This window comes from Theropithecus gelada, chromosome 13 (genome assembly GCF_003255815.1).
Source record: "Theropithecus gelada isolate Dixy chromosome 13, Tgel_1.0, whole genome shotgun sequence".
Lineage (NCBI taxonomy): Eukaryota > Metazoa > Chordata > Mammalia > Primates > Cercopithecidae > Theropithecus > Theropithecus gelada.
In genome coordinates, this window is record NC_037681.1 from 18,472,046 (window position 1) to 18,484,581 (window position 12,536).

Consider the following 12,536-nt stretch of genomic DNA (forward strand, 5'->3'; position numbering starts at 1 on the left):
ACGCAAGGGGGCTGAGAAACTTATATGGGTGGACAAGCCGGCGAATGGGGGGCAGGGGAAGGACTCAGGAGAGCAAAGTGGCCCTCAGGGCCTTAAACACTGGCTAGTTCACACGGTGGGCCGGCCACCCACCATCCACTCTTCCTTCTTGCTATTCTAGGACCTGACCTCCTCCCCGGTCCTCAGGAAGTCAGCTCTGTCTCCAATTGGGGAGTGGGGGAAGTCTTGATTAAACTAAAAGAGCTGCTCTCCAATGTGACCTTGCATCAGAATCACCTGGAAGTCTTCTCAAAGCACAGCTTTCTGGGCCCCATCCCAGAGTTTCCGATTCAGTGGGTGGGGTGGGATCCATGAATCTTCAGTTCTAACAAGTTCTCAGGTGATGCTGCCGCTACTGGTCTGAGGACCACACCTGGAGGACCACCAGCCTAAGCCAATCAGCACACAGCACTCTCAACAGCCTCAAGTTGCTGGTCCAGGGAAGGCCCCGTGACCCTTTGCTCTCACAGGCCAGAGGGAAGGACTGGTAGACGCTGGCTGGGGAATCAGCTGGTTGGTCTCGTTCCCTGCTCCTGCTGGATAGGAACAAGAAGTATGCAGTCCCACTGCCCCTAACGACCATCTCAGAATCACGAGGAGACTAACCCGCTAAGATGAAACCGGCAGTGATGGCTGCACAGAGGAGCAGAATCAAGGTCCTTGATGAAACTGTGGCGTGCTGATGGAGACTCCAGTTCTCTGAGATAATAAATGTCACTGTTGGCAGCCAAAAGCATCCCAACTGACACACCCCATAATCCAGGGAAAAGCTTGAACTGGGCATCCCTGTTTCCTCGTAGGACCCTGTTCCCCAGAAACAACCACCTGCCTAAACACTTCCTTCACATTTCCAGAGTTCACACACTCAGGTCATCCTTCTTGAAAATTCAAATTAATTGGTTTGAGAATACACCATTTAGAAATGCAAGCAACACGAGAGAGGGAAAGAGGGGTGTTCAATATACTAGGGTGAATTAATAATAGACAGCTTTCATAATAGCAGCTGAGGCCACCTGCGTGAGGCCTATGGGAGGCGCAGGAAAGGGGTAGGGGATTTTCAGGAGACATCAGAATACCACCTGGTGAGGTGCAACAAGAGGGGCGCTGCAGCAACCAGAGGTCAGAACTACCAGGTGTCTCAGGGAAAGGGCTCTAGGAGGATCCCAGGACCAGAGCTGGGAGCAGGTAAACACTTTCCTCTTCCAGTGGTCCCCACCCTTCCTCCTGGACATCAGAGGACATCCCTGTCTTCCTGCCCCTATTCCAGAAAATGGACCTGACCAGAACATGATCCCCACCACCGCCCCCACCATATACATCTGCTTACTGTGCCTAAGTCCTTCACCAGGTAAGCCTCACTGAACAAATTCCATATTAAAAGACCAGCAGTCTTACACATACTCCAGGTTAGGGCTGTGGGCAAACACCAGAGGCCAGCTGGGCTGGCTGGCAGGCATGGGCCTGCGAGCCTCACAAGGCACGACGAAGGGACGTGCAAAGACCAGAAAGAGGAGACATGCACACCGCACCCAGGACCCTGGCTTTCCAATACCAGACAGGCTATGATGCAAGGGACAGCTAAGTCCGGATGCAGTGGCTCACACCTGTAATCCCAGCACTTTGGAAGGCTGAAGCAGCTGGATCACCTGAGGTGAGGAGCTCGAGACCAGCCTGGCCAACATGGTGAAACCCTGTCTCTACTAAAAATACAAAATTAGTCAGGCGTGGTGGTGCATGCCTGTAACCTCAGCTACTCGGGAGGGTGAGGCAGGAGAATTGCTTGAACCCACGGGGCGGAAGTTGCAATGAGCCAAGATGGTGCCACTGCACTCTAGCCTGGGCGACAGAGTGAGACTCTATCTCAAAAAAAAGAGAGAGATAACTAAGAGCTTAAATCCACAGAGGAAAGGCTGATCTAATTCCAAGCTCCGCCAACCACCCACACTCTGTATATGAACCCATTGTACCACTTTCGTTCTGCACACTTCTGAGGCACCAGGATTAACTGTTAATTCATTTAATCCCCCAACAGGCCTCTGGGGCCGCTACTACCAGCAGCCCAGTTTTGTGGACGAGATAACTGAGGCACAGAAAGATTAAGCCCTTTGCCCAAAGTCACACAGCTAGCTGGATGCTCACAGAAAGTGCAGCGCCAGAGTCCACAATAGTTCTAGGGATAAAATAAAGGGTTTTGAAAGACGTGCATGTGTGTATGCTCACCAAAAAGGACTGTGTAAAAGAAAGTCCTGATTTATAAACCAAAATACTGAAAATAGAAATTGTTGATACCGGCAAGTCCAGGTAATCAATTTTTATCCCTACATTGAAAAGCATTTATTTTTTAATCCTGTGAAGGAAGTTAGGTGATATAACTGGGTTTTAGTCCCAGTTTAGCCTCTTTTAACTACCCTCAGGAGGGTGTCTTAACCACTCCTCAATACCACAGCTCACCTTCGGACAGAACCTCCCACAGGATGTCCAGGGAGGCCTGGCATGCAGGGGGTACTCAGAAAAGCTGGGGTTCCTTGGCATTTAGGACTTTAAAAAAAAAAAAGCATCACACTTTAGAAAGCATTCTAAAGCTGCCAAGAATAAAATTCAAAGTTACAGTCACTTCCACAATCTAGTAAGATAAGGAAAAACAGCCCGATAAGAAAAAATGAACAAAGCATATAAACAGGTAATTCATTAGAAGTTAAAATATACATTAAGAAAAGGTATCCGATATTTTTGGTAATTTGGGAAATGTACTTAAAACAATAATGTCTTCCTTGCCCATTAGACTGGCAAAATTGACAAGACTTATTCTCTTAAATGGTGGCCGAATTAAAGGGAAACACAGTTTCACAGCCTAATGGAAGGAGTACCAAGCCACAGAAAATTGTGTGTAATGTGACTACATTTATGTTTACAATGAGAGCATCCATCCCCTGAGAAGGTCTAGAATCGGTGACACCTCGGTAGCAATGGGCAGGCTTAGTGCCTATATCTCGGGTTTTTTTGTTGTTTATTTTAATAATTTTTTTTTTTTTTTTTTTTTGAGATGGAGTCTCGCTCTGTCGCCCGGGCTGGAGTGCAGTGGCCGGATCTCAGCTCACTGCAAGCTCCGCCTCCCGGGTTTACGCCATTCTCCTGCCTCAGCCTCCCGAGTAGCTGGGACTACAGGCGCCGCCACCTCGCCCGGCTAGTTTTTTGTATTTTTTAGTAGAGACAGGGTTTCACCGTGTTAGCCAGGATGGTCTCGATCTCCTGACCTCGTGATCCGCCCGTCTCGGCCTCCCAAAGTGCTGGGATTACAGGCTTGAGCCACTGCGCCCTTTTTTTTTTTTTTTTTTTTGAGACGGAGTCTCGCTCTGTCGCCCAGGCTGGAGTGCGGTGGCGCCATCTCGGCTCACTGCAAGCTCCGCCTCCCCGGTTCATGCCATTCTCCCGCCTCAGCCTCCTGAGTAGCTGGGACTACAGGCGCCCCCTACTCCCGGCTAAGTTTTTGTATTTTTAGTAGAGACGGGGTTTTACCATGTTAACCAGGATGGTCTCGATCTCCTGATCTCGTGATCCGCCCGCCTCGGCCTCCAAAAATGCTGGGATTACAGGCGTGAACCACCGCGCCCGGCCGTCTCGGTTTTTAATACCGTTCTCCACTAAAGGAAACCAGGACTCTTTGGAGAAACGGCTGATTCCAGGGCTGGGACAAGTAAAGTAGAGGCTGAGTCTTGAAGATTTTGTGCCAGGAAGAAAAGTCCTCAAAGAATGATGAGCATTTGTCAAAAGGACACAAAAGCCAGACTGAAGGGACTCCCACTGGCCAAATCTAGGATAATTTGAGCAATAAAATACATGATTGGAGCAATGGACTATCATCTATTGAATAAAGCAAGAATTCATGAGTCCAGCGATACAAATCAAAAAATAAATAATAGAGAAAGGAGAGTTCTTCCTTTCAGTACAATTCCAACTAATAAATATAGAAGGAACTATGAAACTAGAAAATCATCATCTGCCAACTATGTTAATAATTGACTCAGGTAAGAAACATCAATGGATTCTGAAACTAGTCAGTAACTGTATGAGAAGTAACAGTATATTTACATAGTGTCGGATTCTCTCCCTTTGAGACACAGATCAACTACAAAGGGAAAAATGGTAACTTTTCCATGAGATAGATACCACCTTAATTCAAGTGATCAAAGTTAACAGGGCCAGAGAAGGGGAAAATCACAGCATATGCCTCCTGCTGGGGCACACTAAGAAGGCTGCAGCATCAGTCGGGCACAGTGGCTCATATCTGTAAACTCAGCACTGTGGTAGGCCAACGCAGGAGGATGGCGAGACTAGGAATCTGAGACCAGCCTGAGCAACACAGTGTGAGATCCTGTCCCTGTAAAATATTTAAAAATTGGCCGGGTGCAATGGCACACACCTGTAGTCCCAGCTACTCAGGAGGTTGAGGCAGAAGGATCACTGAGTGGAGGGGGTCCAAGCTGTAGTGAGCTCCGATGGCACCACTGCACTCCAGCCTGGGCAACCAAGAGAGACCTTCTCTCTTTAAGAAAAAAAAAGAGAGAGAGAGAAGACTGCCACTGCTTCAACCCTGTGCTACTCCCGCCAGAAGTGCAAAACCTGAATCTAATCATGAAACCACAGGAAACCCAATTGAGGGCATTATCTTAAAAAGTCAGTAGTCTTCAAATATGTCTATGCTGTGAAATACAAAAGAAAGACTTGATAACTGTTTCAGATTAAAGGACACTATAGAGACAGAAAAACCTAATGCAAAACAGATGATCTAGGATTTTCTTTTGCTATAAAGGGCATTATAGAAGCAATTGACAAAATCTAAATATGACCTCTACACTAAACAGTGTTGTATCAACCTTAATTTCCTGATTTTTTTTTCTTTTTTTGAGACAGAGTCTCACGCTGTTGCCCAGGTTAGAGTGCAGTGGCATGATCTCGGCTCACTGCCACCTCCACCTCCTGAGTTCATGCCTTAGCCTCCCAAATAGCTGGGACTGTCACTATACCCCGCTAATTTTTGTATTTTTAGTAGAGACAGGATTTTGTCATGTTGGCCAGGCTGTTCTTACAATCCTGACCTCAAGTGATCCTCCTGCCTCAGCCTCCCAAATTGCTGGGATTACAGGCATGAGCCACTGCGCCCAGCCATGATTTTTTTTTTTTTTGCAGATGGAGTCTCACTCTGTTGCCCGCGCTGGAGTGCAGTGATGCAATCTCTGCTCACTACAAGCTCCGCCTCCGGGTTCACACCATTCTCCTGCCTCAGCCTCCCAAGTAGCTGGGACTACAGGCGCCTGCCACCACGCCCAGCTAATTTTTTGTATTTTTAGTAGAGACGGGGTTTCACCATGTTAGCCAGGATGGTCTTGATCTCCTGACTTTGTGATCCGCCTGCCTCAGTCTCCCAAAGTGCTGGGATTACTGTTGTTATGAATATCCTTGTTTTTTGGGACATACACAGTGAAGCATTTAGAGGTAAAAGGGCCTCAAGCCTGCAACCTACTATTAAGTAGTTCAGAAAAAAGTAGTAATACATAGGAATACAAGAGAATGATAAAGCAGTGTAACAGAATGTCCACATTTGGAGAATCTGAGAAACCTTTGGCTTATTCTTGCAACTTTTCTGTAAGTCTAAAACTATATCAAAATACTAAAAAAAAAAAAAAAAAAAAAAAAAAAATTAGAGAACATGTGCATATGAATAGAAATATAGGTAAATTCCCTGGGATTAGCTTCCTGATGGCATTTTCCTTAAAACAGAGAGAGAAAATGAAGCAAGCATGCATGGGCGTTAATATTGGTCTCCTGGAAATATGTTTTCCTCACAGAGCTTCTGTTTTAGGACACTGGAAAAAAAAAAAAGCCATTTTGAAGGCTCTCTCAAGACCAGCTCATTAATCAAGTTCTACAGAAGCGCCAACATAATCAAGCCTTTTTCACTGCAGATTTGTGCTATTCTTTTCTCAGTGAAAGTCAGAGCCTCCTGACACCATGAGCGGTTGATGATGTTGTGGCAACCTTTCTGGATTACTAAGCTAAAAAGGAGCTTTTCATTTAAAAATGAAAACAGCATGAAACAGTCTTGGTGGGAAGCCTCCCCCTCCACTCTGCCTCACTGACCTCTTGAGATGTTAAGCCCTGGGCTGGGGATCAGTGGGTCTGTTGGCCCCACACCGCCTTCAGGTCCATTCCTGTGTGCATTTGAAGAGATGCTGGCTGAGAACGCTCCCTCTTAGGCAGGCAGCTAGTTAAAGGGACTTGCACGGCTGATAGTTCTCTGTCACACACATCCCATTTTTCTAGTGCTCTACAGTTTACAAAAAGCTCTCATGCGTATTATTTCATCCTTTCCTTAAAGTGATTTAAAAAAAAAAAGCTGGCCGAGCGCGGTGGCTCAAGCCTGTAATCCTAGCACTTTGGGAGGCCGAGACGGGCGGATCACGAGGTCAGGAGATCGAGACCATCCTGGCTAACACGGTGAAACCCCGTGTCTACTAAAAAATACAAAAAACTAGCCGGGCGAGGTGGCTGGCGCCTGTAGTCCCAGCTACTCGGGAGGCTGAGGCAGGAGAATAGCGTAAACCCAGGAGGCGGAGCTTGCAGTGAGCTGAGATCCGGCCACTGCACTCCAGTCTGGGCGACAGAGCGAGACTCCGTCTCAAAAAAAAAAAAAAAAAAGCTAACATTCGGTTCAACAGCAATACTACAAAATATCCAGTTTTGAAAACAGGGACGCACTGTAACATCTGCCCTTGGTTCTGAATCTAGTTAGGAAACAAGACTTACCTAAGCAGATGAACACCCTGAGACAGAAAACTCTACATGCAAAAAGTTGCTACATGATGAGTAAGGTGGCCAGGTAAGTGGACTAATTCTATAAGGAGCTCAGTAGAAATACAATGTTTCTTTCTCTTTGAATTTGTCCACATCCATTTCTTTAAGCCTTATCTTCAAGCCAGACTCTACCAAGTAGCTCTGGCTTCACAGGCGTGTTTACAAGACATCACAGGGAATGAGGCCCTGGGAGGCCCGTTCACATGCAACGCCACCCCTGGGACAGACGGCATCAAGGTCTCCTGGTACCAACCAGTCCTCCAACGGACCAACCACACTGTGCTTCTCACATGGGCCCCATCATTCTTTCTTCAAAGACAACAGTAAATTAGCAGTCGACACTTCAGCAAAGAACCCCCGAAACAAATGCCCTAGCCCAGATCCAAAAACAAAATTTTCGTTAAAGAAAGCGTGTTTTCAACCAAAGAAAAATTAGCAATTCTACGTGCACCGGCCAACGCCAACAGCAGCTAGATTCCAAAACAAACAGCAAAAAAAGCTCTGCTCTCACCTTTTAGAGACGAGAACCAGAGTCAGCAAGCGGCAGAACCATGATTCACACCGTAGCCAACCCACTCTGTCCTCAACCCCACTGGCTTCCCCACGGCCCACACAACCCACTGTGAACAGATGAACCTGGCAGAATTTCTCTGCAACACCCAAATCGCCACCCCACCCCCATTCCCTTGGTTTAAATGTCCTGAGGGGCAGGTGACAAATCAAATTCCACTCTTAGGCAGCTTCCCAGCAGAAGACACATTCCGTGGCAAAGCCAAAGAGAAGATGGGCTCTACCAGCTATAGGTCTTTCACCCAGAGGAACATTTTCATGGTCTGTCATTATGGATGAACTCGGGGCAGGAAGGCCCCATCATTATGTAATGTCAGAGGGCAGGCAACAGGGGGAGGGAAGCGAGACCATCAACACGCCCTTCCTTCGCCCACAAAGACACAAATTTACCTCTGACATTTTGAATGTCTGTCTTCTGGGGCCTACCCATTCCTGGCTGGCTTTTCAAGAGACTGCCACAGATCCCTGCACATTTCTCAGGCCTCAATTAATTGACGAGCAAAGCCAGAGAGAAATAAAATAACAGAAAGCAAACATGCCAGAAATGTTGTCGGGGTCTAAGGGCGGGCAGAAAAGGGAGGAGTTTCGAGGATGGAGACCAGATTTCCTACCCGGAGATGCATGTTTACTTTCACCCGGTGATGTTTTCACCCAAAACACTGCAAGGCCTCCAGCGTCAGGAGCCCGGAGACCCAGCCCTGGAGCCGCACCGGGCAGGCGCCGCGTCTGCATCCCGCGGCCCCGCGCCCGCTCGGCACCCGGCCCCCTGCCGGGGCGGCCGCGTCTTCACGGGGCTCGGGGTCGGCCGGGCTCGGATTGTTCTCAAAAGACGCCACCGCAGGTGGACCGCTGGCACCGCTAGGCAGTGCAATTTCCATGAAAACCGCGGGCGCCGTCTCCGTCCGGCCCAGCAAGGACCGGGACGCGCCCCCGCGCCCGCTGTCAGTCCCCGGCCCCGGCCCCCGCGGCGGCCGCGTCGCCTCCCGCCCGGCCCGACCCACCTACCTGGCGCTCCCCGGCCCCCGGCGCCAGCCGCCCCGCTGTCCCGCCGGGTCGCGCGCCGGAGCCCCGCAGCAGCAGCGCCGCCGCCTGGTTGTGAAGTCGCGGGCGGCGGGCCCGGCTTCAGGTGCTGGTCCTCCCGCCCCGGCCCGCGGAGCCCGACCCGGCCCGCGGAGCCCGACCCGGCGGCGCACCAGCCGCGAACCCTCCACGCTCGCCGCAGCCCCAGCCGCCGCCGCTCTAGACGCCGGGCGCAGCCCCGCCCTGACCCCGCCCCCTCGCCGCGCATGCGCGCTGAGGCCGGCCCGCGCCCTCGACCCCCGCCCCGCGACCAGTCCCAGCTGGGGCCGCCCCCTGAGGCCGCAGGGCCGGTGGCCGAGCTGCCCGCGCCAATTCCTACTGCTGGGTTCCCACATGATCCCACCCTAGCCTGTGACTGCTTCACCTGCAAGGAGTTCTTGAACTTCTGGACTTGACTGAACGGTGGCACCTTCACTGAGGCTTCTGAGGCCCTGACGGATCCCCCAGGGAAGGTTTCCTGGAGGAGCCGCGACCCGGGGGTGCGCCCCCAACCTTTTGAGACAACAGCACTTCCTGAAATGCAGACGTGCTCACTTCCCAGGAGATGTTCAGGAAACTGAACATTCCAACCAGAGACAAGCAAAAAAACTAAAATCTTAATTCTTTGAAAATACAGACTTGCAAAAAGAAGAAAATTGCTGACTTCTAAGTGTATGTCCTTCCAGACCTGTTCCGGCCTGTGTGCGTTAAGTGTGCACTCACAGACTTGCAGCAGCATCTGTCCTTACGCTTGGCCCCAAGTTTCTATTTTGCCATAGACAAGAAGAGGAATCAGAGGTTTTGGAAAAAAAATTTCACTTGGACTTTAAAACAACATTTCTCCTTGAGCAAGGGCAAATATTGGACTAAACGTATCCTTATCTTTGAGTCTTCACATTTTATCCGAAAAAAAAATTCCTAGAACTATTTTAATTCGATAAACCAGAATACTTCTCAGGCAGAGCATTTATACATATAATTTACTTCATAAAGAAAAGAGATTTAGGAATGAAAAGAATTCTCCGAACTCATTTAGAATTACTTCTGATCCTCCTCAAGTCACCAAAATACAGACAATAGTCTGGAATAAAAATAAACAAATAAAAAACGAGTTTTTTGGGGAGCCTGAGGAAGGAGCATCGATTGAGCAGAAGAGTTTGAGGCCTGGGAGACAGAGCAACACCCTGTATCTCAAAAAAACAAAAAAAGAAAGAGCCCTAGTTTTAAATTTTTATTTCTTTTCTGACTTTTTATTTCTCTTCTGAAAAGTAACTTAGTAATAAAACAGTTCCCTCTTATTATTTCTCCAGCTAAATGGAAAGAAATAATGACAGAACCTTGACTCCACAGTACACTTAAATCCAAGAAAATCACATTTGTAGAAATGCAAAAATATTTTTGTATTTTTTTTTAAATTACTGTGACCAATTAGTTTGCTTGGAACAGCCCCCGTTTACATCTTTTTACCAGCAAAATTATTAATAGGGCCTCCTTTCACTCTGAAAAGTATTCCTGTTCAAACAATAAATTTTATGGCCATGCTATTTATTTATTTTTATTTGTTTGTTTATTTTTCAAGATGGAGTTTCGCTCTTTTTGTCCAGGTTAGAGTACAATGGCGTGATCTCGGCTCACCGCAACCTCCACCTCCCAGGTTGAAGCGATTCTCCTGCCTCAGCCTCCCGAGTAGCTGGGATTACAGGCATGTGTCACCACCCCAGCTAATTCTGTATTTTTAGTAGAGACTACTAATTTTTAGTAGCGACATCTCTCTTTAGTAGAGACGGGGTGTCTCCATGTTGGTCAGGCTGGTCTTGAACTCCCGACCTCAGGTGATCCACCTGCCTTGGCCTCCCAAAGTGCTGGGATTACAGGCGTGAGCCACCACGGCCGGCAGTCATGGCCATGCTATTTATAATCAAGCTAAGAAAGTTGTTAAACACTAACTTTTAAAAAAGAAAAAAATTAAATTTATAAAGATTTGAAAATAGGTATCAGTCTAATTTCAGTATTCATTCATTTAGTACAGTAACACTGAATGAGGATCAGCTTCCAATAACATTTGTCACTTGACTGTTATGTAATTCTGGATAATTTTCAAAGATCAATCGTGTTTTCAGTGTGGCAAAGAATGAGACCCTAATTCCACTGTAGAATGAAAATTATCAAGAGAAAAGGGAGCCACGTGTTAGTTAATACTGTAAAAGGAAAATAAAATCTCGGGACCCCCAAACTCACTAGTCCAAAGGGAAAAGCTAAGCTTGAGAACTGAATCATGTAAAAAAACTGCCTTCTTTTTGTTCCTTAAGAGATAGCTGCAAGACAGAAGGCCACATATCTCCCCAGGTGGCCTCCCTCACCCTGACAATGTAAATTAACAGCTTATCTTCACAGGAATGAGACAAAGACAAGAGGAGGAATCATGCATCCACCCACCCCAAGACAAATGCATATTTGACCTCTTCCTCTACTCTGGTTTACTTATCTTATGTAAAATGCATAATTCACTGTTCCTCTTTCCCCTCCTGCCCACTCCTTCCTCTTTAAATACTGAAGTCCCCAAAACCCTCTTGGGAAAAAGCATAGGCCACAAATCCTACTTTTGTTTGTGCCTCTTTTTCCCAGTTGCATCCTCAACCTTGGCAAAATAAACCTCTAAATTGACTGAGATCTGTCTCAGATACTTTTTGATTTACAATACCATGGTGTATCTTCCCTGAGCATCACAATGTGATAGCTAAGTATGCTGGTGGTAAAGTATCTCAGTCCTTCAGAAGTTCTCAACATGGGATCCCTAACCAGTAGCATCGGCATCCTCCCAGAACTTGCTACAAATGCAAATTCCTAAACCCCACCCTAGATCTACTGAATCAGAAACTCTAAAAGTAGGGCCAAGTGACCTATATTTTAACAAGCCCTCCAAGGGATTCTGATGAACATACTGACTTAAATGATCTATATACAATAAGTAAGCTGATTTAGATGATCTGTAGACAATAATTAAGAGGTGAGCAGTGTTATCTTTAGGACTAGAACCATCCTATGTGAGAATTTATCTTCAGGCCATTTAACAGGGTATTTTTGCAGGTATACAGTCAACTCTCCAAATCTATGGTTTCCATATCCATGGATTCAACCAAACCACAGATCAGAAAATATTTGGGAAAAAAAATTGCATCTGTACTGAACTTGTATGGACTATTTTTTCTTGTCATTATTCCTTAAGCAATAGAGTATAACAATGATTTATATAACATTTACATTGTATTAAGTATTGTAAGTCATCTAGAGATGATTGAAAGTATACAGGAGGACGTGCATCGGTTATATGAAAAAACTACACCATTTTATATAAGGGATATGAGCATCCACGGATTTTTGTATCCATGGGTGGATACAGGCTGAACGCAATGGCTCACACTTGTAATCTCAGCATTTTGGGAGGCTAAGGCAGGAGGATCACTTGAGGTCAGGAGTTTGAGATCAGCCTGGCCAACATGATGAAACCCTGTCTCTACTTAAAATACAAAAATTAGCCTGGCATGGTGGCGTGTGCCTGTAATCCCAGCTACTTAGGAGGTTAAGGCATGAGAATCACTTGAACCCAGGAGGCCGAGATTGCAGTGAGCTGAGACGGCACTACTGTGCTCCAGCCTGAGCAATGGAGGGAGACCCTGTCTCAAAAAAGAAAAAAAAGAAGACGAAAAACAAGAAGAAAAAAGAATATGTGTAATCTTGAAAGCCAACAGTCCTGAAGCCATAAGACCAGTCTAGCAGCCACTGGGGGGCAAAAAGGATGTGGAGCACCTGAAAGAGCCCCATCCCCAGAGTCTTGTCACTATCTGACTTGTCTGGCAGCTTCCTGGAAAGGCTACATTCCCAGGGTTTGTCTTTAAATTGGCATAACTCAGAGCTGGCCCTCTCCACAGGGCATTGTTAAAAACAATCAGTAACAATTGTTTACTATTACAGCAGCCTCAGGTAGTGACACCAGTTAAAGCTAACAACAGGCTGAC

General features: G+C 47.0%; 1 protein-coding gene across 9 annotated transcripts in view; it reads right to left on the minus strand.

Annotated features, from left to right (window-relative positions):
- The window catches only part of INPP4A (inositol polyphosphate-4-phosphatase type I A), a 146,249-nt gene extending 137,543 nt beyond the window's left edge, over positions 1 to 8,706 (minus strand). For 5 of the 9 annotated variants that reach the window (XM_025354440.1, XM_025354445.1, XM_025354439.1 and 2 more), the window contains exon 1: positions 8,467 to 8,706. The gene's annotated coding sequence lies outside the window, so the exon portion shown is untranslated. Of the gene's footprint in view, positions 1 to 7,402; positions 7,544 to 8,466 lie in introns of those variants that run through there. The other 4 variants (XM_025354448.1, XM_025354447.1, XM_025354446.1 and 1 more) reach the window with 1 other exon arrangement.
- Positions 8,707 to 12,536: the final 3,830 nt, after the last annotated feature.